Source organism: Bos mutus, chromosome 1 (genome assembly GCF_027580195.1).
Source record: "Bos mutus isolate GX-2022 chromosome 1, NWIPB_WYAK_1.1, whole genome shotgun sequence".
Classification (NCBI taxonomy): Eukaryota; Metazoa; Chordata; class Mammalia; order Artiodactyla; family Bovidae; genus Bos; species Bos mutus.
Genome location: NC_091617.1, coordinates 68,870,350 through 68,892,270, shown reverse-complemented (window position 1 = coordinate 68,892,270; position 21,921 = coordinate 68,870,350). Strand labels below are relative to the sequence as shown.

The 21,921-nt window shown below is 35.8% G+C and overlaps 1 protein-coding gene across 9 annotated transcripts in view; it reads left to right on the top strand.

The window, feature by feature from the left end:
- The window catches only part of ZNF148 (zinc finger protein 148), a 142,841-nt gene that overhangs the window by 33,086 nt on the left and 87,834 nt on the right, over positions 1 to 21,921 (top strand). For 7 of the 9 annotated variants that reach the window (XM_070370486.1, XM_070370474.1, XM_070370455.1 and 4 more), the window contains exons 2-3: positions 5,979 to 6,059; positions 18,320 to 18,455. The gene's annotated coding sequence lies outside the window, so the exon portion shown is untranslated. Of the gene's footprint in view, positions 1 to 1,184; positions 1,307 to 5,978; positions 6,060 to 9,383; positions 9,774 to 18,319; positions 18,456 to 21,921 lie in introns of all 9 variants that reach the window. The other 2 variants (XM_070370505.1, XM_070370479.1) reach the window with 2 other exon arrangements.

Sequence of the window (21,921 nt, the reverse complement as noted above, 5' to 3'; positions counted from 1 at the left end):
ATCTTTTTCAGTTGTGGTCTTCTCAGGGTGTAAGCCCAGTAGTGGGATAACTGAGTTATATGGTGGTTTTATTCCGGAGTTTTAAAGTAATCGCCACACTGTTCTCCATAGTGACTGTATCAGTTTACATTTCTATCAGTGAAACAACTGACAAAAGATTTATTTCCAAAGTATATAAGCAGCTCATATAGCTCAATATCAGAAAAACAAAGAGCCCAATCAAAAAATGGGCAGAAAACCTAAACCCACACTTCTCCAAAGAAGACTTACAGATGGCCAAGAAACACATGAAAAGATGCTCAGCATCACTAATTATTAGAGAAATGCAAATCAGAACTACATGAGGTATCACTTCACACCAGTCAGAATGACCATCATCAAAAATATACAAACAATACATGCTGGAGAGGATATGGAGAAAAGGGAACCCTCTTGCACTGTTGGTGGGAGTGTAAATTGATTCAGTTTCATCATTTGTAGATTGGAGACAAACAATAGTCCCTTCCCAGGTAATTGTGTGTGTAGGATTTTCTTTCTTAACCATGTGGATTGACTACACTGATTGTGAAATTTTTAAGATTTTGGCATAATTTTTGGTGAAAGTAGAAATAGAAAATCATTCTAGAAAGACTTGGTTAGGGTAGTTTCTGGGATAGTAGGTTTGAATTTGGAGGGTTTCCTTTCCTCCTCAGGATAGATCTGTTCATGAAAAGTACACTCTTGAGTTCTAATAAATGAATTTTTCAAAGCAGGTAGTGTAAAGTAAACAAAGTTTGTCTACTTTGTTACTGAGTTGAAATTCTAAGCGTATTCATAGAAATCTCTTGCCTGAAACAAAGTTTTTTCCTTTACTTTTTTTTTTTAACACTGTTCAGAAAGTATCATTAAATCATAAAAATAAGAACTAACGTAAAAGTAGAATTTGAGTACTTTCAAATGTGATTTAATTAAAAATGCTAAAGGACTTGAAGCATTTTTCCTCTCAGATTCTTAGAGCCTTCACGGTTTCGTGGTGGTAGTGATGAGAAACAGGAAGGGGTAGCACAGTAGGTTCTGGAGGCCTGGTTGTGGGGGTGGTTTACTTGCTCAGTTGTGTACTGACTCTTGGTGACCTATGGACTGTAGCCCGCCAGGCTTCCCTGTCTGTGGGATTTCCAAGGCAAGAATACTGTTTCCTTCTCCAGGGGATCTTCTGGATCCAGGGATCAAACCGGAGTGTTCTGCATTGCAGGGAAATTCTTTACGCCTGAGCCACAGACCATTATGAAGGCTTTGGTTCTGCCACTTACTAGTTTTGTAACCTTTGGTGAGTTACTTGTAACCTTTGGTCAATTTTTTCTTCTTTAAAACGTAAATAATAATAGTACCCACATCATAGATTTGTTTTTTTTTTATTGAGTTAATATCTGCAGAGATGTAGCAACATTATTGACCAAAGTCCAAAGCATATACTATTCATTGTATTCTTAAGTGTGGAACCAACATTAAAAGATCACTTCTTCTCTTTTGGAAAAGTAACAAAGGGAGAATTAATTGATCCCTGCTTTGGTTTTTCCTGTGATAAATTGCTTAGACTTCAGTTATAGCACTTAACACTTTGCATTATCATCACTAACATTATCTGTTGTATGTTTATTTACTCTCCAAGCTAGATTAGGAACTCTTTTGGGAAGAGACCACAGTATTTTAATGCATGTCTTAGAAATCTTAGGTAGTATTGCATATACATATCAGGTGATCAAAAATGTTGATTCAGTTAATGACAGAAATGTCCCAATTAATGACCTGCTGGTAAATGCATTGAAATACTATGGAAGGGTATAGCTAATGGTCCTTGCAAGAAATTTCATTTATTTCTTAATATGTGTTTTGTCTTAATTTGATTATACCTGTGCAAGTGATTATAATCACAGAATAATTAGCCAGCAGAGTCTTAAATCAGAAGAAATGCTAAGCAGGAATATTCACTCCCTCTTAAAGTAGGGGAAGTGGGGCAGGGAAAGAGGAAGATCTTACCAGCTCACTGGGGTTCCCTTGTGGCTCAGCTGGTAAAGAATCCACCTGCAATGTAGGAGACCTGAGTTTGATCCCTATTTGGGAAGATCCCCTGGAGAAGAGAACGGCTACCCACTCCAGTATTCTGGCCTGGAAATTCCATGGACTGTATAGTCCACGGGATTGCAAAGACTTGGACATGACTCAGTGACTTTCACTTTACCTGATCATTAGGTGGTTGTCCAAGTAACTTTATACCTTTCTTTTTGTATTTACAGGGTCTTAGTTTCCAGCCTGGTAGATTCTTTCCCCAGTTCTTAGTGGAGAGGAGTGGCAGAGGAGAAAGAGGGATAGAGACACTTAGAAGAAGAAGTGAAATTGGTAGATGGTGCTAAATAATTTAGGTTTCTAGAGACAGAGACTGTGTGGTCTGTGAGTTAGGGAAAATTGTGCGTTTCCATGATAGGAAAGGTTGTGATAGGAAAGACATTCCAAAATTTCTGTTTATAGATTTAGACTTTGAGGTTATATTATTCTACATCTGGGGGATGTGTGTATTTAGAAGTGAAGCATGTTTCCCTTTCCTTCTTGCTTCACTATTTTTCTTTCTTTCTCTTTTAACGTATCTAGTTATAGTTTTTGATGTGTGACAGCTGTAATTTGGGGCTTTCAATAAAACGTGATGCAGGAAAGTAAGTAGGCTTTTTGTGAAAATGTTTTCAACAGAATATTAGCATTTCAAAAACATTTGTTCAGCTGTATATGTTACCATTATTATATGACATAAGTAATATCATCTTGATTGTTGACTTGATATATCCTATCAACTTTAAAAGACTTGTAATGTAATACCAAAGTTTATAATTTGAAGATTTTTTATTTACTGTATATAGATAGAGTTTACCATGCAACTTTATTCCTGTGAACTGTTAGAAATTCTAAACGTTGAATTTAGTAAAGAATGTACAGTGATGAATAGGAATGTAGTGCAGATATAGTTTTGTTTTACTTTACATATTTTTGGTATTGTCTACTACAATAATATAGTTCCATGGCTTTTATCTTTTTGGTGCTAAAGCTATCAGATCAGATCAGATCAGATCAGATCAGTCTCTCAGTCGTGTCCGACTCTTTGCGACCCCATGAATCGCAGCACGCCAGGCCTCCCTGTCCATCACCAACTCCCGGAGTTCACTCAGACTCACGTCCATCAAGTCAGTGATGCCATCCAGCCATCTCATCCTCTGGCGTCCCCTTCTCCTCTTGCCCCCAATCCCTCCCAGCATCAGAGTCTTTTCCAATGAGTCAACTCTTGGCATGAGGTGGCCAAAGTACTGGAGTTTCAGCTTTACATCATTCCTTCCAAAGAAATCCCAGGGCTGATCTCCTTTAGGATGGACTGCTTGGATCTCCTTGCAGTCCAAGGGACTCTCAAGAGTCTTCTCCAACACCACAGTTCAAAAGCATCAATTCTTCGGCGCTCAGCCTTCTTCACAGTCCAACTCTCACATCCATACATGACCACTGGAAAAACCATAGCCTTGACTAGACGAACCTTTGTTGGCAAAGTAATGTCTCTGCTTTTGAATATGCTATCTAGGTTGGTCATAACTTTCCTTCCAAGGAGTAAGCGTCTTTTAATTTCATGGCTGCAGTCACCATCTGCAGTGATTTTGGAGCCCAGAAAAATAAAGCCTGACACTGTTTCCACTGTTTCCCCATCTATTTCCCATGAAGTGATGGGACCGGATGCCATGATCTTCGTTTTCTGAATGATGAGCTTTAAGCCAACTTTTTTTTTTTTTTTTTAAGCCAACTCTCCACTTTCACCTTCATCAAGAGGCTTTTTAGTTCCTCTTCACTTTCTGCCATAAGGGTGGTGTCATCTGCATATCTGAAGTTATTGATATTTCTCCTGCCAGTCTTCATTCCAGCTTTTGCTTCTTCCAGTCCAGCGTTTCTCATGATGTACTCTGCATAGAAGTTAAATAAACAGGGTGACAATATACAGCCTTGACGTACTCCTTTTCCAATTTGGAACCAGTCTGTTGTTCCATGTCCAGTTTTAACTGTTGCTTCCTGACCTGCATACAGATTTCTCAAGAGGCAGATCAGGTGGTCTGGTATTCCCATCTCTTTCAGAATTTTCCACAGTTTATTGTGATCCACACAATCAAAGGCTTTGGCATAGTCAATAAAGCAGAAATAGATGTTTTTCTGGAGTTCTCTTGCTGTTTCCGTGATCCAGCGGATGTTGGCAATTTGATCTCTGGTTCCTCTGCCTTTTCTAAAACCAGCTTGAACATCTGGAAGTTCACGGTTCACATATTGCTGAAGCCTGGCTTGGAGAATTTTGAGCATTACTTTACTAGCACGTGAGATGAGTGCAATTGTGCGGTAGTTTGAGCATTCTTTGGCATTGCCTTTCTTTGGGATTGGAATGAACACTGACCTTTTCCAGTCCTGTGGCCACTGCTGAGTTTTCCAAATTTGTTGGCATATTGAGTGCAGCACTTTCACGGCATCATCTTTCAGGATTTGGAATAGCTCAACTGGAATTCCATCACCTCCACTAGCTTTGTTCGTAGTGATGCTTTCTAAGGCCCACTTGACTTCACGTTGCAGGATGTCTGGCTCTAGGTCAGTGATCACACCATCGTGATTATCTGGGTCTTGAAGTTCTTTTTTGTACAGTTCTTCTGTGTATTCTTGCCATCTCTTCTTAATATCTTCTGCTTCTTTTAGGTCCATACCATTTCTGTCCTTTATCGAGCCCATCTTTGCATGAAATGTTCCTTTGGTATCTCTGATTTTCTTGAAGAGATCTCTAGTCTTTCCCATTCTGTAGCTAAAGCTATAGAAAATACATATTTAAAAGTAGTTATAGGTAATTGAGAGGAATGGCATATATGCTCTTTTAAATGCTTGGGAACAAAACTTTGAGGCAGGCAATTAAGAGGTTAGTAGAAATAAATTATTTTAAATAGGTTTTTTGTTGTTTTTGTTGCTGATGATGACTAGTTTAGCAAAGCTACTGACTGGCTAAGGACTAGAAAATGCTGAATTATCAGAAAGGCTGTTGTAATCCCTTGATGAAATTGTGTTAAACGCAACTTTGGATTAATATACTTGGTGGTTTTCTGAAGATTTATAGTTTAATTGTTCTGCTTTTATAATTATAATTTTATTGATTTGCAAGATATTTATTAAGCCCTAAAAATGTGTTTGGGTTATTATATAAAATGCTTAATTATTTCTGAATAACAGTTATATTTGGCCTGAATTTGTTTCTAATAAAATTTCAGGTTTCAGTCCTCATTACCTCCATTTCATATACTGGGAAAGCATATCGCAGTTGCAGGAAGAAAATTATATATGTCCAATATCAATGCAGTACCAACATAGAGTGTTAATTTTCTATATTAGTTGCTGTAAGATTGATTATAGCATGACATTAAAAAAAATATGTGGACGATTTTAACGTTATTAAACACCTTTGTCTTGAAAATTTTAAATACTTAACATTTTTGTAGTTTCAAAAGCAAATGTTTTTAATATAATTAGACTTTTGAGATGAGGGAAATGTTACTGTGAGATTTCATCAGGAATAGAACTGTTTGAGTAATTGAGAACATCAACATACAATTTTAGTGAAGTACATTTTGTGTCCTCCTATTTTAAGTTGTTGATGGTAATTCTAGTTTATTGCCCTGATTTTAAAGAAATCCTAATCCTTAGCTAGAAGTTAAATTTGAAAAAGTCCAATTAGTGCCTGGGTCATTTTTTCATGAAATCATTTAGCACTGATGGATCATTACAGTTGTGCTGTTCTAAGTGAATTAATATTATTTAATCCATGAAAAGACTTTTGTCTGATTTAGCACATTTTGATATAACTGTTATAACTGTTTTATCTGGCTTTAAGAATGTATCTAATCATGATTTTTTTGAGGGGAATAACCTGAATTTTTGTACTTTTACAGGCTAGAGGGAGGAATCAACAGCTTGGAAATTCGACCAAGTGATCTGGCGGGATGGGCATTTTCCTGACCTATTTTGTAGAGGTAATCTAGCACTGTTTTCTTCACTCTTACCTATGATTGATGGCTATATACTTGAACATGAACATACCTGTCACAGCTGTTGGATAGTACTCTGCTTTTCCTGGATAATCCCTTTTCTTTTATACTTAAATATTCCTGCAGTGCAGGAGACCCTAGTTCGATTCCTGGGTGGGGAAGATCCCTTGGAGAAGGGATAGGCTACCCACTCTGGTATTCTTGGGTTTCCCTGGTGGCTCAGCTGGTAAAGAATCTCCCTGCAATGTGGGAGACCTGGGTTGCATGCCTGGGTCAGGAAGATTGCCTGGAGGAGGGCATGGCAACCCACTCCAATATTCTTGCCCTGTGGACAGAGAGCCTGGCAGTCTACAGTCCATGGGTCACAAAGAATCAGACACAGCTGAGCAACTAAGCACACAGCACAGCATGATGAATATTACATATAGATACCATGATATGAACATCTATACATAGGAAATAATTGATGTTATTAGTTCTCTTTGATGAAAACCATTATCTTTTCTCACTTAACAAGATTATCTGCATTTCTCTTTTTTAGGCCCAAGGTCCCTTATATTAGGAAGACCCAAAATCCTCTCCTGTCTTGTTGGGCTATGTTGGTAGATGTATTAGACCTGTGCTTTTATCTTTCAAAGTGAAAGAAAATTAAACATGAACAGTATTCAGGGTAATTACATGTGGCACATATTCTCATGTCATTATTAATGATCATAACAGTTCTAAGATTCTCATCTTCACCAGACACTAGCTCAAATCCAGCTCTTGATCTTGGATTTCCAACTTGTGGAACTGTGAGAAGTAAATGCTTGTTTAAGCCACCTGGTCTTGGATATTTTTGTTTTAGCAAGGAGCCTGTTCTTAATCCATATGTATCCATGCAATCTGCCTCTTGAGAAATTTGTATGCAGGTCAAGAAGCAACAGTTAGAACTGGGCATGGAACAACAGACTGGTTCCAAATAGGAAAAGGAGTATGTCAAGGCTGTATATTGTCACCCTGTTTATTTAACTTCTATGCAGAGTACATCATGAGAAACGCTGGGCTGGAAGAAGCACAAGCTGGAATTAAGATTGCCGGGAGAAATAACCTCAGATATGCAGATGACGCCACCCTTATGGCAGAAAGTGAAGAGGAACTAAAAAGCCTCTTGATGAAGGTGAAAGTGGAGAGTTGGCTTTAAAAAAGAAAAAAAAAGTTGGCTTAAAGCTCAACATTCAGAAAACGAAGATCATGGCATCCGGTCCCATCACTTCATGGGAAATAGATGGGGAAACAGTGGAAACAGTGTCAGGCTTTATTTTTCTGGGCTCCAAAATCACTGCAGATGGTGACTGCAGCCATGAAATTAAAAGACGCTTACTCCTTGGAAGGAAAGTTATGACCAACCTAGATAGCATATTCAAAAGCAGAGCCATTACTTGGCCAACAAAGGTTCGTCTAGTCAAGGCTATGGTTTTTCCTGTGGTCATGTATGGATGTGAGAGTTGGACTGTGAAGAAGGCTGAGCGCCGAAGAATTGATGCTTTTGAACTGTGGTGTTGGAGAAGACTCTTGAGAGTCCCTTGGACTGCAAGGAGATCCAAGCAGTCCATCCTAAAGGAGATCAGCCCTGGGATTTCTTTGGAAGGAATGATGCTAAAGCTGAAACTCCAGTACTTTGGCCACCTCATGCCAAGAGTTGACTCATTGGAAAAGACTCTGATGCTGGGAGGGATTGGGGGCAAGAGGAGAAGGGGACGCCAGAGGATGAGATGGCTGGATGGCATCACTGACTCGATGGACGTGAGTCTGAGTGAACTCCGGGAGTTGGTGATGGACAGGGAGGCCTGGCGTGCTGCGATTCACGGGGTCGCAAAGAGTTGGACATGACTGAGTGACTGATCTGATCCATGCTATATGCCTGGATGATCACAGTGAACATTCCTCTGGCCTTCAGTTCAGTTCAGTTTAGTTCATTCGGTCAGTCATGTCCGACTCTTTCCGACCCCATGAATCGCAGCACACAAGGCCTCCCTGTCCATCACCAACTCCTGGACTTCACTCAAACTCACGTCCATCTAGTGGTGATGCCATCCAGCCATCTCACCCTCTGTCGTCCCCTTCTCCTCCTGTCCCCAATCCCTCCCAGCATCAGAGTCTTTTCCAATGAGTCAACTCTTCGCATGAGGTTGCCAAAGTATTGGAGTTTCAGCTTTAGCATCAGTCCCTCCAATGAACACCCAGGGATGATCTCCTTTAGGATGGACTGGTCGGATCTCCTTGGAATCCAAGGAATTCTCAAGAGTCTTCTCCAACACCACAGTTCAAAAGCATCAATTCTTCGGCCCTCACCTTTCTTCACAGTCCTACTCTCACATCCATACATGACTACTGGAAAAACCATAGCCTTAACTAGACGGACCTTTGTTGGCAAAGTAATGTCTCTGCTTTTGTATGCTGTCTAGGTTGGTCATAACTTTCCTTCCAAGGAGTAAGCGTCTTTTAATTTATGGCTGCAGTCACCATCTGCAGTGATTTTGGAGCCCAGAAAAAGTCTGACACTCTTTCCACTGTTTCCCTATCTATTTCCCATGAAGTGATGCGACCAGATGTCATGATGTTCGTTTTCTGAATATTGAGTTTAAGCCAATTGTTTCACTCTCCTTTTTCACTTTCATCAAGAGGCTTTTGAGTTCCTCTTCACTTTCTGCCATAAGGGTGGTGTCATCTGCATATCTGAGGTTATTGATATTTCTCCCGGCAATCTTGATTCCAGCTTGTGCCTCCTCCAGTCCAGCGTTTCTCATAATGTACTCTGCATAGAAGTTAAATAAGCAGGGTCACAATATACAGCCTTGACATATTCCTTTTCCTATTTGGAACCAGTCTGTTGTCCCATGTCCTGCTTCCTGACCTGCATATAGGTTTCTCAAGAGGCAGGTTAGGTGGTCTGGTATTCCCATCTCTTTCAGAATTTTCCACAGTTTATTGTGATCCACACAGTCAAAGGGTTTGGCATAGTCAATAACGCAGGCAATGGCACCCCACTCCGGTACTCTTGCCTGGAAAATCCCATGGAGGGAGGAGCCTGGTAGGCTGTAGTCCATGGGATCGCTAAGAGTCCGACACGACTGAGTGACTTCACTTTCACTTTTCACTTTCATGATTGGAGAAGGAAATGGCAACCCACTCCAGTGTTGTTGCCTGGAGAATCCCAGGGACAGAGGAGCCTGTTGGGCTGCCGTCTATGGGGTCGCACAGAGTTGGACACGACTGAAGCGACTTAGCAGCAGCAGATGTTTTTCTGGAACTCTTTTGCTTTTTCAGTGATCCAGCGGATGTTGACAATTTGATCTCTGGTTCCTCTGCCTTTTCTAAAACCAGCTTGAACATCTGGAAGTTTACGGTTCACTTTCTGCTGAAGCCTTGCTTGGAGAATTTTGAGCATTACTTTAGTAGCGCGTGAGATGAGTGCAATTGTGCGGTAGTTTGAGCATTCTTTGGCATTGCCTGTCTTTGAGATTGGAGTGAGAACTGACCTTTTCCAGTCCTGTGGCCACTGCTGAGTTTTCCAAATTTGCTGGCATATTGAGTGCAGCACTTTCACAGCATCATCTTTGAAGATTTGAAAGAACTCAACTGGAATTCCATCACCTCCATTAGCTTTGTTCGTAGTAAGGCCCACTTGATTTCACATTCCAGGATGTCTGGCTCTAGGTGAGTGAGCACACCATCATGATTATCTGGGTCGTGAAGCTCTTTTTTGTACAGTTCTGTGTATTCTTGCCATCTCTTCTTAATATCTTCTGCTTCTGTTAGGTCCATACCATTTCTGTCCTTTATTGAGCCCATCTTTGCATGAAATGTTCCCTCTGGCCTTAAGGATGAACCTAAGGCCCTTTCATTGATTGAACCAGAGGCAATTCTGTTGAATGAGAAACATAACTCTTTTTTTCCCCTGAGTTTGGAGCTGTGAAGATACAAACTTCTCTTGCCACTACAGTGAAGATTTGCCCAAGAATGGACCAATATAGAGAAGAACAGCATCAAGACATAGCAAAACCAGGTGCTGATATAAGTCCTTAGATCCAGCTGTGCTTAGAGCCTTTTCAGTTGTGTCAACCAGTAAATCCCACTTTTAAGTTAAACAAACTACTTTCTGTTCTGTTACTTGCAACCAAGAGTCCTGATTAATATGTAGAATGAGGTGAATGACTTGATGGTGACTTAATAAATTGGAACCTTTATAATTATGCATTTGAGTTTGAATGAATGCATATGTCATAAAACAAATTCTATGATTGTCATAAATTTTGTTTTGAGGATCTTTTAAAATGAAGATGTGAAAATATTAGCAGTTTTAATGGTCATATTTTAAGATTTCATTTAACATTTTTTACTTCTTAGGTTTATTATAAGAGGAATAGACACTTAAGCTGTAGAGAATGTTATAAAAAAATTTAAAAAGGCTCTCTTCATTCCCATTCACTGTTAACATTTGTGTGTGTATGTGTCATTCCATATATCTTCCATACGTGTATATATGTATACATATATTTACATAATGATTATAAAAATGAAATCACAGCATACATATTGTTTAGCAAAATACCGTTTTTGTTGTTAATTTCTGTACCTTTGCATATAATTCCTTCTCATTTCATTCTATGTAATATTCCAATATGTTGATGTACCATAATTATTTTAACTAGCCTCCTATTTATGAATATTTAGGGGTTTTTTTTGTAGTATTAAATGGGAATATAGTGAATATTCTTGGATACATTTTTGCACATGTTTAAAAATACTTTTGCAGTATAAATTCCTAAGGAAAAAATTGTTGGGTCAAAAAGTGTGTACATTTAATAATTTGTGGTTGAATTGCCTAACTATTGTCCCTACATCAGTAGTGTGGGAAAATGGGAAGCTCTTTATCTCTTTGATGATACTAGCTAGTGGCAAACTTTTTAGTATTTGTCAGGTTTTTGTTAGTATTGATTTTCAAAATTTCATTATGAGTTTCAGCATTTTTTCCCCATTGTTATTGGCTATATGTATATTTTCAGTGATCTTTTTGGTCATGTGTTTGGTCATGTGTTACTCAGTTTTTGCTTATCTTTTGATTTTGCTTTTGCCTTGTAGACATTTTAATTTTGTGTGATTGAATTTAGTTATCTTTTTATTCATGGTCAAGGGTAGGGGAGGCGGTTTCCTGTGTAAGGTTTAAAAGGTCTTTACCACTGATTGTAGGACTCATTTTTCCTTCCATATTGTAACATCTCTGAAAGACATGAATTTCTGTCTTGTCATAGTTTGGCGTTTTTTCCTTAATAACATAAAATAGTTGTGTTTCTTAGGATTGGTAGTTTTAGATTCATGAAGTTGAAAAATCGTATGGGTTTTCTATTTTTATGGTTTAAATTGTTTAAAATCTTTTTGATTTATATTGAATATTTTTGGTATAAGCAGTAAATGGAGAGATCAGCTTTACTGTTTTCCAGATGGCTAACCATTTGTCCTCATTCCAGTTATTGAATGATACGTTTCTTTTCTACATATTTGAAATGCCACATTTATCATATACTGAATTTCCATGTTTTGGGGGAAGGCAGAGTCTGTTTCTGAAATCATTTCTGTTCAGTTCATCCGCCTGCTTGTTTTTTGTGCTGATAGTTCTGAGAATTCTGTAAAGGAACTGCTTAGAAACTCAGTTTTACACAAATGATTTTTTATTAGAAATAATAGGATTAGGGCTATTGAAGAAGAGGTGTATGTTCACTATAACAACTAAAAAGATAAAATGCCTGTGATAAATCTAACTTGAAAAAAAAAGTTTAAACTACTGAGGGATAGGAAAGAAAATATGATTAATTCAAATTTTTGATAGATATGATAGAAAGTTGTCATTTCACTATAGAAATATAATTGATTTTTCTTTATTGATCTAATCTCTTGTGGCCTTGCTGAATTGCTTATTAGTCCTTGTAATTTTTTTTGTGGATTTATTAGGAAATTTCTACATATGAAATCACATCACTAGAGGTTTATTTCTTGTTTTCTAATTTAGATGTCTTTGCTTAATTGGTTGGTTGATTTTGCCTACTTGGTTTTACTAGTTAGAACCTGTAGTACAGTGTTGAATAGAAGCGGTGAAAATGTACATTCTGGTTTTTAGGAGGATAGTGTTCAGTGTTTAACCATTAAACATGATATTAGGTTTTTTGTAGATACCTTTTATCAGTTTGAGGAGGTTCTCTTCTGGTCTTAGTTTTTTTAGATTATTTTGGTCATGAGTAAATGTTGAATTTTGTCAAGAGCTTTCTTTTATGTTTATTGAGATAGCCATGTGGCTTTTGTCCTTTATTCTTTTAATATGGTGTATTACATTAATTGATCTTCAGATGTTAAACTAGCTTTGCTTTCATGGGATAAATGTTACTTGGTCTTGGTGTATAGGCCTTTTTAAAAAATCTGTTGCTAGATTCAGTCTGCTAATACCTTGTAAGCATATTGTATCTGTTGATGAGAGACACTGGAGTGTAGTTTTCATCTGATGTCTTTATATCAACTCTAGCCTTACTGATTGAGTTGGAAGATGTACCCTCTCCCTTTGTTTCATGAAGGAGTTTATGAAGGATTGGTGTTTCCTCTGTAAATATTTGATAGAATTCATCAGCGAAGCCATTTCTTTTGGGGGGGCTTTTTAAATACTAAGTCTGTTTGTTCAGATTTTTCTGTTTTCTCTTTAGTTAATGTGTCAGTAATATGTGTCTTTTAAGAAGTTTTATAAAAGTTGTTTAATTTCTTGGCATTTATTTGTTTATAGTATTCCTTCCCTTATAAGCTTTAAATTTTTGCGAGGTCAGTGTTAATATCCCTTCTTACATTTCTAATTTTGGTAGCTTGTATTTTTTCTTTTTTTTTTTTTAATGTATTTTTAATTGGAGGATAATTGCTTTACAGTGTTGTGTTGATTTCTGCCATATGACAGCATGAATCAGCCGTAAGTGTGTGTGTGTGTGTCCTGTTTTTTTTTTTCTCTTTTCTGTAGGTCAGTTTTCGTAAAAGTTTGTAAATTTTTTGAGTCTTTTTAAAAGAACCAAGTTTTTCTCTATTTTTCTGTTTTGTATTTCATGTATTTCTGCTCTAAATTTTGAATATTTTTTTCAGCTTGCTTTATGGTTTAGTTTGCTCTTTTTCTGGTTTATTGAAATGGAATCATGTCATTGATTTGAGATTCCACTTTTTTTCAAATATATAAAAGTATATCATTTCTTCTCAGTACTGCTTTAGCTGCATCCCATCAATTTTGGTATGTTTGTTTTATTTATTCCGTTAAAAGTATTCTCTAACATCTCTTTTAATTTCTTCTTTGAGGTATGTACTATTCAGAATTGTGAAGTTTAATTTTCAAATACTTGATAATTTTCCAGTTGATAGCTACTTAATTCTAATTTAGTTGATATCTACTTAAATTTTGTTATGGTTGGAAAACATACTTTGTATGACTTAAGTCCTTTTACATTTTTAAGGCTTGTTTAATGGTCTAGCATTTGATCTGTCCTGAAGAGTGTGTGCTTGGAAACTATTTTTTATGTTGTTGGAGTTTTGTATATATGCCAGCTAGGTCTGATCAATTGAGTGTGTTCTTCTGTTTTCAGGTTTTCTGTATCTTTGTTAATTTGCTGTTTTTATTCTATCAATTATTTAGAGTGTAGTATTGAAATCTCCAGTGATAATTTGTTGAATTTTTTGTTTTCTTTTTAATAATGTTATTGTTTCATTATTTTAGGGTTTATAATTATTACAATACTTTATTGACTATCATTAGAAAGAGATATCTTTCTTCATCTTTAGTATTTGTCTTAAAGTCTATTTTGTCTAATTCTAATGTAACCACTCCACCTATCTTATGGTTACTCTTTCCATGGGGGTGGGAGTGGGGTGTGTGTGTGGGGGTGTGTCTGTCCTTGTTCCCCATCTTTTTTCTTTCAGTCTTGAATTTAAAGTATGTCTCTTGCTGGCAGTACATGGTTGAATCTTGTGTTTTTTTGTCCAGTTTGAGTCTCTACCTTTCCATTGTGCTCTTCAGACATTCATATTTAATTATGGACTTCGTTGGATTTACATTTGCCATTTGCTTTATGTATATCTCATGGGTTTTGTTTCTCAGTGCTTCCTTACTGCCTTTTGAATTAAATGTCTTTTAGTATGCCATATTAGTTACTCTGTTGGTGTTTTTTCTAAATATAATTTAAGATACTTTCTTTGTGGTTGCTATGATATTTACATTATACATTTTAACATTAAATAGACTTATTTAATGTTAAATTTAACATTAACTTATTTAATGTTAAATTTAACATTAAATAAACTTAGTTAATAGTAACACTGAGTCAGTATCAGTAAAATATAGAAACTTCGCTCAGTATAGCTCCATTTTCTGCTTCCTCTATTTTGCCACTGAAGTGAAATGAAGTGAAGTGAAGTTGCTCAGTCGTGTCCGACTCTTTGCAACCCCATGGACTGTCGGCTACCAGCCTCCTCCGTCCATGGAATTTTCCAGTCAAGAGTACTAGAGTGGGTTGCCATTTCCTTCTCCAGGGTATCTTCCCAACCCAGGGATTGAACCTGGGTCTCCCGCATTGCAGGCAGACGTTTTACCATCTGAGCCACCAAAGAAGTCAATTATGTTTTGCACTGTTGCTATATATATATAACATCCATATATGCCATAAACCTGGCAATACAGTGTTAAAAATATTGCTTTATATATACTTATGTCTTTTAAAGATGTTAAGAGAAGAAATGAGAAAAACGTGTTTATAGTCTTCTAGCTTAACCCACATATTTACCATTTCTGGTGTTCTTTTCTTCCTGTGTATTTTAAGTGTGGTGTCATTTCCTTTCAACCTGATGGACTTCTTTTAGTATTACTTGTATGGCATGTTTGATCTGCTTTGTTCATCTGAGACAGTGTTTATTATGCTTTTATTTTGAAAGGTAGTTTTGTTGCCTTCTTGGTTGACAGGTTTTTTTCTTTTAGCACTTTCAGAATGTGATTCCTCTGTCTTCTGGCCTCTGTTGTTGTTGATTGAAAGTCAGCTGTTAGTAAATTTCTGAGTTAGAGCTCAGGAAAAGCCTGCTGAATTTATGTTGCAAGCATTACTTAACACAGTATAAGGATGAAAAGACAGCAAAAATATCTTCTTACTTTCTCATCCCCTCATTGTAACAAAGCCCTTAACTGGGAGAACCTTATTCCCCTCTCTTTACTCTTCCTCCTCCACTTCCCACTTACCATCACCTTATAATATTCAGAGAGCACTTGGATTATGGGTCTGACTAGAGAAATGCTTTCAGATAATCATTAGCCCACATCTCCAGTGGATCAGATCAGATCAGATCAGTCGCTCAGTCGTGTCCGACTCTTTGCAATCCCATGAATCGCAGCACACCAGGCCTCCCTGTCCATCACCAACTCCCGGAGTTCACGGGATGGAGTTGTAAAGTGCTTTTATAATACAGTATTATTGTTAAAGGAAAAAAAAAATAAGAAAGCTGTTAATCATGTTGATGGTTCTCTGCTATACTGAGTAATTTTTCTCCTTGTGTTTGTTCTTAACAATTTTGACTATGATGTGTCTAGGTGTGTATCTTTGTAATTATTCTCCGTGAGATTCATTGAACTTCTAAGACCTATAGATGTGATTTCTACTGAAAAATCTAATTTGGGAAGTTTTTGGTTGATGTTTTATTAAAAAAAAACCTTATTTCCTGCCCTTACTCTCCTCTCCTTTGGAACTTCAGAAATGTTGGTAAGTTGGTTGCTGAGGCTCTGTTCAATTTTCTACAACTTTTTTTTCTTCACTGTCCTTCAGATTGGATATTTTCTACTGATATATCTTCAAGGTCATAGATTTTCTTCTGCCGTCTTGAATCGTGTAGTGAAGTTTTTGTTTTAGTTATTTTACTTTTCGGCTTCAGAGTTTCCATGTGGTTCTTTTACATAAATGCTGTACCCTTACTGAAAACTTTTTTATTTGTTGATTGTTTTCATAATTAAACATTAAAGATGGGGTCAGTTAAAATTTTTAACATGTTTATGATGGATATTTTGAAATCTTTGCTTAAACCAACATCTGGGGATACTCAGAAACCATTTGTAGCAGTTGCTATTTTTTATTAATGTGGGTCACATTTTTCTTCCCTCCTGTCCTTCCTTTCTCCCTCCCTCCTTTCCTTCCTTTCTTCCTCCCTCCTCTCCTCTCCTTTCCTTTCCTTTCTTCCTTCCTCATCTTATAATTTATTGTTGAAAACTGGGCATTTTAGATAACATATTGGAATAATTTCAGATTGTGACTCCCCCATCCCTGCCTGCTTAGGTTATTGTTACTGTTGTCATTTTGGTATTATTTATATCTAATACAATCCTACTGAAATTTTTTTTTAAATTTTATTTTTAAACTTTACAATATTGTATTAGTTTTATTTTGAATAAAAGTTTATCCGCTAAAATAGACATGCTTGAGTGAATATCCAAGAAAATTCTGAAATGAAAGGGTACTGAGAGGTAAATAGCTCTGTCAGAATTTAAACTTAAAAAAAATATGGATACAGTGTTGAAATGTTTTAAAAAGTGAATTAGTGTTTTACTTTCTAAAGTATGCTTCCCTGATGGCTCAGACGGTAAAGAATCTGTCTACAATTCAGGAGACCTGGGTTTGATCGTTGGGTTGAGAAGATCCCTGGAGGAGGAAATGGCAACCCACTCCAGTATTCTTGCCTGGAGAATCCCATGGACAGAGGAGCCTGGTGGGCTAGAGTCCATGGGGTCGCAGTCAGACACAACCGAGTGGTTAACACTTTCCCTTTTTCTGAAGTACAAAGATGGACTTATTACTGGTATGTTTTAGGTGAGAAAGCCTGTTCTTCTTTGTCAAAGATAAGGTGTCCATATGTGCGTGGATTTCTCTGGGCTTTCTGTTTTGTTCCATTGATCAATATTTCTGTCTTTGTGCCAGTACCATACTGTCTTGATAACTGTGGCTTTGTAATAGAGCCTGAAGTCAGGTAGGTTGATTCCTCCAGTTCCATTCTTCTTTCTCAAGATAGCTTTGGCTATTTGAGGTTTTTTGTATTTCCATACAAATTGTGAAATTATTTGTTCTAGCTCTGTGAAGAATACCGTTGGTAGCTTGATGGGGATTGCATTGAATCTATAAAGTGCTTTGGGTAGTATACTCATTTTCACTATATTGATTCTTCCAATCCATGAACATGGTATATTTCTCCATCTATGAGGAGGGAGGAGGGTTCAGGATGGGGAGCAGGGTTATACCTGTGGCGGATTCATTTTGATGTTTGGCAAAACTAATACAATATTGTAAAGTTTAAAAATAAAATAAAATTTAAAAAAATAGGAGAAAAAAAAGACTGTTCTTCTTGCCTTTGCACCACTGTAAAAACAAATCTAAAATCATAGGATGTATCATACACCGTCTGGTCTCAGAGCTTCCTGTGGAGGAGTAAATACAAACTATTCTTTATAGATAGGTAATGTTTTTAAAGACCTCTATGGTAGGAAGCTCCATAAACTCTTTAGTGTATTTAGTCTATGCTGAGAAATATTCGCTGATAGGAAATTTTCTTCTTGTGTATAGCTTATGATCTTTATTTCTATTTTTGAGGGGTGTGGTATGCAGTCTTCCTATGATTATTCTCATCTTCTGTCAGCTTTTCTTCTCAGATGACCTTGCTGATTGTATTTCTGTAGCTATTTCATGATTTTACAACTCTTAATTTTTTTCTATTGTAAATACATGGGCACTCTGTGTAGGACTAGTTCTATTTGTTGTTTGTAAGGCCTAAGATTGTGTTTGCTTCTCTCTTTACTTCATAGCCTTTACAAAGCAGATACAGTGTTATGAAGTGATTTTTTAAATCATTTATTTTCTCTCTTGTAAATGTTTAGGTCTGTAACTTTCTGAATTTTCTTCAGTATCCCATGTCTCTGAAGTTGTTCATCCCAGATCTAGGCAAATTATTCTGTACAAGGCCAGGATTATTGCAGTTACTCCTCATCACTGTTATATTTTCCCAGTTTCAGATTTAAAGACAAGTTATTGCACTGTTTATTCAGACATAGTTTACTATTTACAAAGAGTGATCACTTCATTATGCATGTGAGTTTGTCCATGTTGTATTTGTACAGTATTTTTTCTCTTCGTAAGTAATGTGTGTTTTTTTTTTTTTTTTTGTAGGAATTGGATGGCATAAGCAATTGAGGTGGTACTGAGGGTTTCTGAAGTCTTTGAAAGGTAGAAACTCAACCATGATTTCTTTTTCAACTCTACAGCATTCCCTTCCTTGAAGTCTTCATTTTTACATTAGTCTCAGGTAACTTCAGTACTTAACTTTTCATAATCATGAATAAGTAAATTTTTCTAATATAGAACTTTTTTTTTTTTTTTGGCTGCTGGATTTTCATGTTGAGTTTGTGTAATAGTTTATGTTGTGTTTATATCTGGAAGAAACTTGGGATTTAATTTTTTTTTTTTTTTTTCAGAAAACAGTACTAAGAGAAAATTGATGAATAAAGATATAGTTTTGGGTTTTAAGTTTAACACAGGAAGATCTGTGTAGCTTATTATGTAATCTTAGATGAAATTTAAGTGGGAAGGTGTTTCCTTCTTTAACCCTTTTTCTCAGCAGGCTATTTCGCATTTTTCACCCATCTGTCATCAACACATACACACCCACATTAAGTTTTCCAGAATTTCCAGGAAAGCTATTTTCATACATTGGAAAATTAGACCTGTTAATCAAAGTTAATGGTGTTTGGCATACAATTTTTTAAATGTGAAAGAACATACCAGTTACTGTACATTCTTTCATATTGTATGTTTGTTTATGCCAATATAAGGAAGCAATCATGTAGATACTTTAATAATCATTTATATTAAGTATATTGGTTAAAATTTAGACTTGTCAACTATAATAGGTGCTTAAAATGGTAGAAATCTATTTACGTTTATTTGAAAAGTCCATATAAACAAATTCAGGATTGTCTGGAAGCTCCAGAATCATCATGACCTACGTCTTAGTCTTGCTTTGCTGTTGTTAATATGTGCCTTCTGTCTTGTGGTCCAAGAAGGTACCATCATGCCTGCCAATAGAAAGAAGGATAAGGGAAGAACATTCCTTTTCCCTTTAGGAGAGTTATGTATATCATTTCTATTCATATCCCATTGACTGTAACTGTCACATGACCACAGCCAGCTGCAAGGAAGGCTGGAAAATGAGTCTTATCTAGGATCTAGGTCATATGTGTCTCATTTAATATTTTATTTTTGGGGGAGAAGGAGAGAACAGCATCTAGGGGTCAGCTAGTTGTCTCTTACGTTAGGATTTGTCAGATTTACTTTCTATTTATCTAGTTGCTCTAAAATTAAAATATAATTTTTATCATCTAAGACGTATTAACTCTTGGGCTGTGATAATACTTGGGAAATTGTTCTTACTTGAGTTTTGAGGCAATTTTAGTTTTGTGAATAGTCATCATAGTTCTTTGATTAAATACTGCTAATTTTGATATCATAAGATGGAATAAGGTCTTAAAATTGATTTGAAAAAATTCCTTATTTTGTTTCACTGCCATTAGATTGATGTGATTTATTTAATGTTTTTAGACTCTTAAGGCAAGGATGAGGACCTCGGGTGAGATGATCTTTTAGCTACACATAAAGCTAAATGATGTGTAACTAGTTCCTTCTAACTCTAAAAAGTCTGTTATTCTAAATGTTCAGATCTCATCAGAACAACTTATTCCCAGAGACATTATATACTTGTTTTTTTAAATGAGAAGTATTTCATTGTGATTACATTTTGTGATTCTTATGCCATTTAAATATTTTATTTAAACAAATATTAAATAGTATGCTTCTATAAGAGAATTTATTAAAGGGTTGGAAATTAGTTATCAGTTTTCCATTGTATTTTATGTCAACATCAACATATATTAACCTTGTTACCTTTTTCTGAGATTTAAGATAACAGTTTTGATAAATTAGTATACTTGTATTTATATCAGGCCTCTTGATTTAGCTTTTAGTAAACGGTTGTAAGACATTGTAGGTGTTTTTGGCATTGAAGGTGACGAATACATTTTTAGTTTTATTGTACTTCACAAATAAGGTTTGTACTGATAAGTGAGAACATTTGTCCAGTGTTTAAAAAATGTTGATTTGGATAGTTAACACTTCTCTGTTTTGGAATGAGTCTTTGTTATTATATAGTACATGTTAAAAATCACTTAGGTGTTTGGACTAGGTAAACGTATACAGGGAAGTTTAGGAAGTATTTTTTATATTTTTAGTATACAAGGCTAGAAAATTTATAGTTTCCTCAAGATTAATTATTTTTAATATTAATGTTTGAATTTTTGGTATTGGCATAAAGTGAGATGAATGAAACAGCTAGATTTAGCAGAATGTAGGATTCTGTTTTACTTGGTTCCTTTTTACCCTTTCCCTCTCCCTTTTAAATGTAGCTGTTTCTCAACCAATAGTTGACATAAGTTTGATGTTTGGTATTTCCAAATAGCACTAATTTCTTATTGTTACATTGTATTAGAAGACTAGTGACAAGTATTTGGAATAGAGAATATGCTTAGATTCTGCTTTATTTGAGCAGAGCATCATATATATGGAGATGCCTGTTAACTTTGGTTTAAATATTTTTAAATTAATTTTCTGTGGTTAGAAAATGATCATAGGTTTTTATTTAGTTGTCATGTTGTATAAGGTGATTTATCTTACTCTGTAAATTCCTTTAGTAAACATCTTTTATTGTCACTGGCACTAATAAGAAAGGCCATTTTGTTTAGCTGTGATTATTATAAATGATCCTCCTATTAGGATGTTTTGAATAGTATCAATTTAAAAATCAGGGGGCATAGTTTACAAGATAAGCTTTGTAGATGCAAGATGGTAGTTATACAAAGGTGATCTGAAGGGGTTTCTGGAGGTAAAATATCCCTAGATAAGAGGTAAGTCTTGTTTTTAAATTAGAGATGAAGCAGTTTTTGCTTAAATCAACCTTTTGAAGGATGAGAAGGAATAGAAAACTTAGGAGTGACAAAAGGCAGATTGTTAAATCCGTTTTTATCAAGGGTTTCTTTGTTGCCTTGTAGTACCAATTTGATCTTAAGGCTGATTGATATTTGTATTTGTAATGCTGATGTTTGTAAGGCATAATTTCTTACTGAATCCTACATAGGTTAGAAATATTACTATCCAAATTAACTGGCATCCTTCAGATGAGTTTGTTGAAAAATACTTTGAATCAGAAGTAATTTGTGAAATCTAGCTTTTTAAAAAAAATCTGTTTGAGATTCCTTTAAGTACTTCTGTTTTGCCTACAAGTGATTGGGTTCTGGTATAAAAGCAGGCTATTTTTAATTTGGGAGAATATTTGGAGTTGGAAATTACTTATTTTTTTAGAAAAGAATGATATTTAGGTTTGCCCACTATAATCTGTTTTGACTCATTTAATGTTTTATATTATTCAGTAAATGTTAATGGAAAATAATATTACAGCCAAACTCAGTGAAAGAAACACAAAAGCAATATCTTTAAGTGAGAAATATTTCTTTCATGGTTGAGTACAGATTTAATTAAAGGTGATAAAATGGCAGATGAATAATCACCTGTATTCTGAAGGAGAAATTAGATACTTTAAGAATTTGAGAAGAGTATTGCACAAATCTTCAAATCTGTTTTCAGTTTAAAACATATAGCCCTTTTTTTTCTTGATATAGGTGTATCTTTGGCATAGCTCCTACATTTATCAGCCATATTCAGGA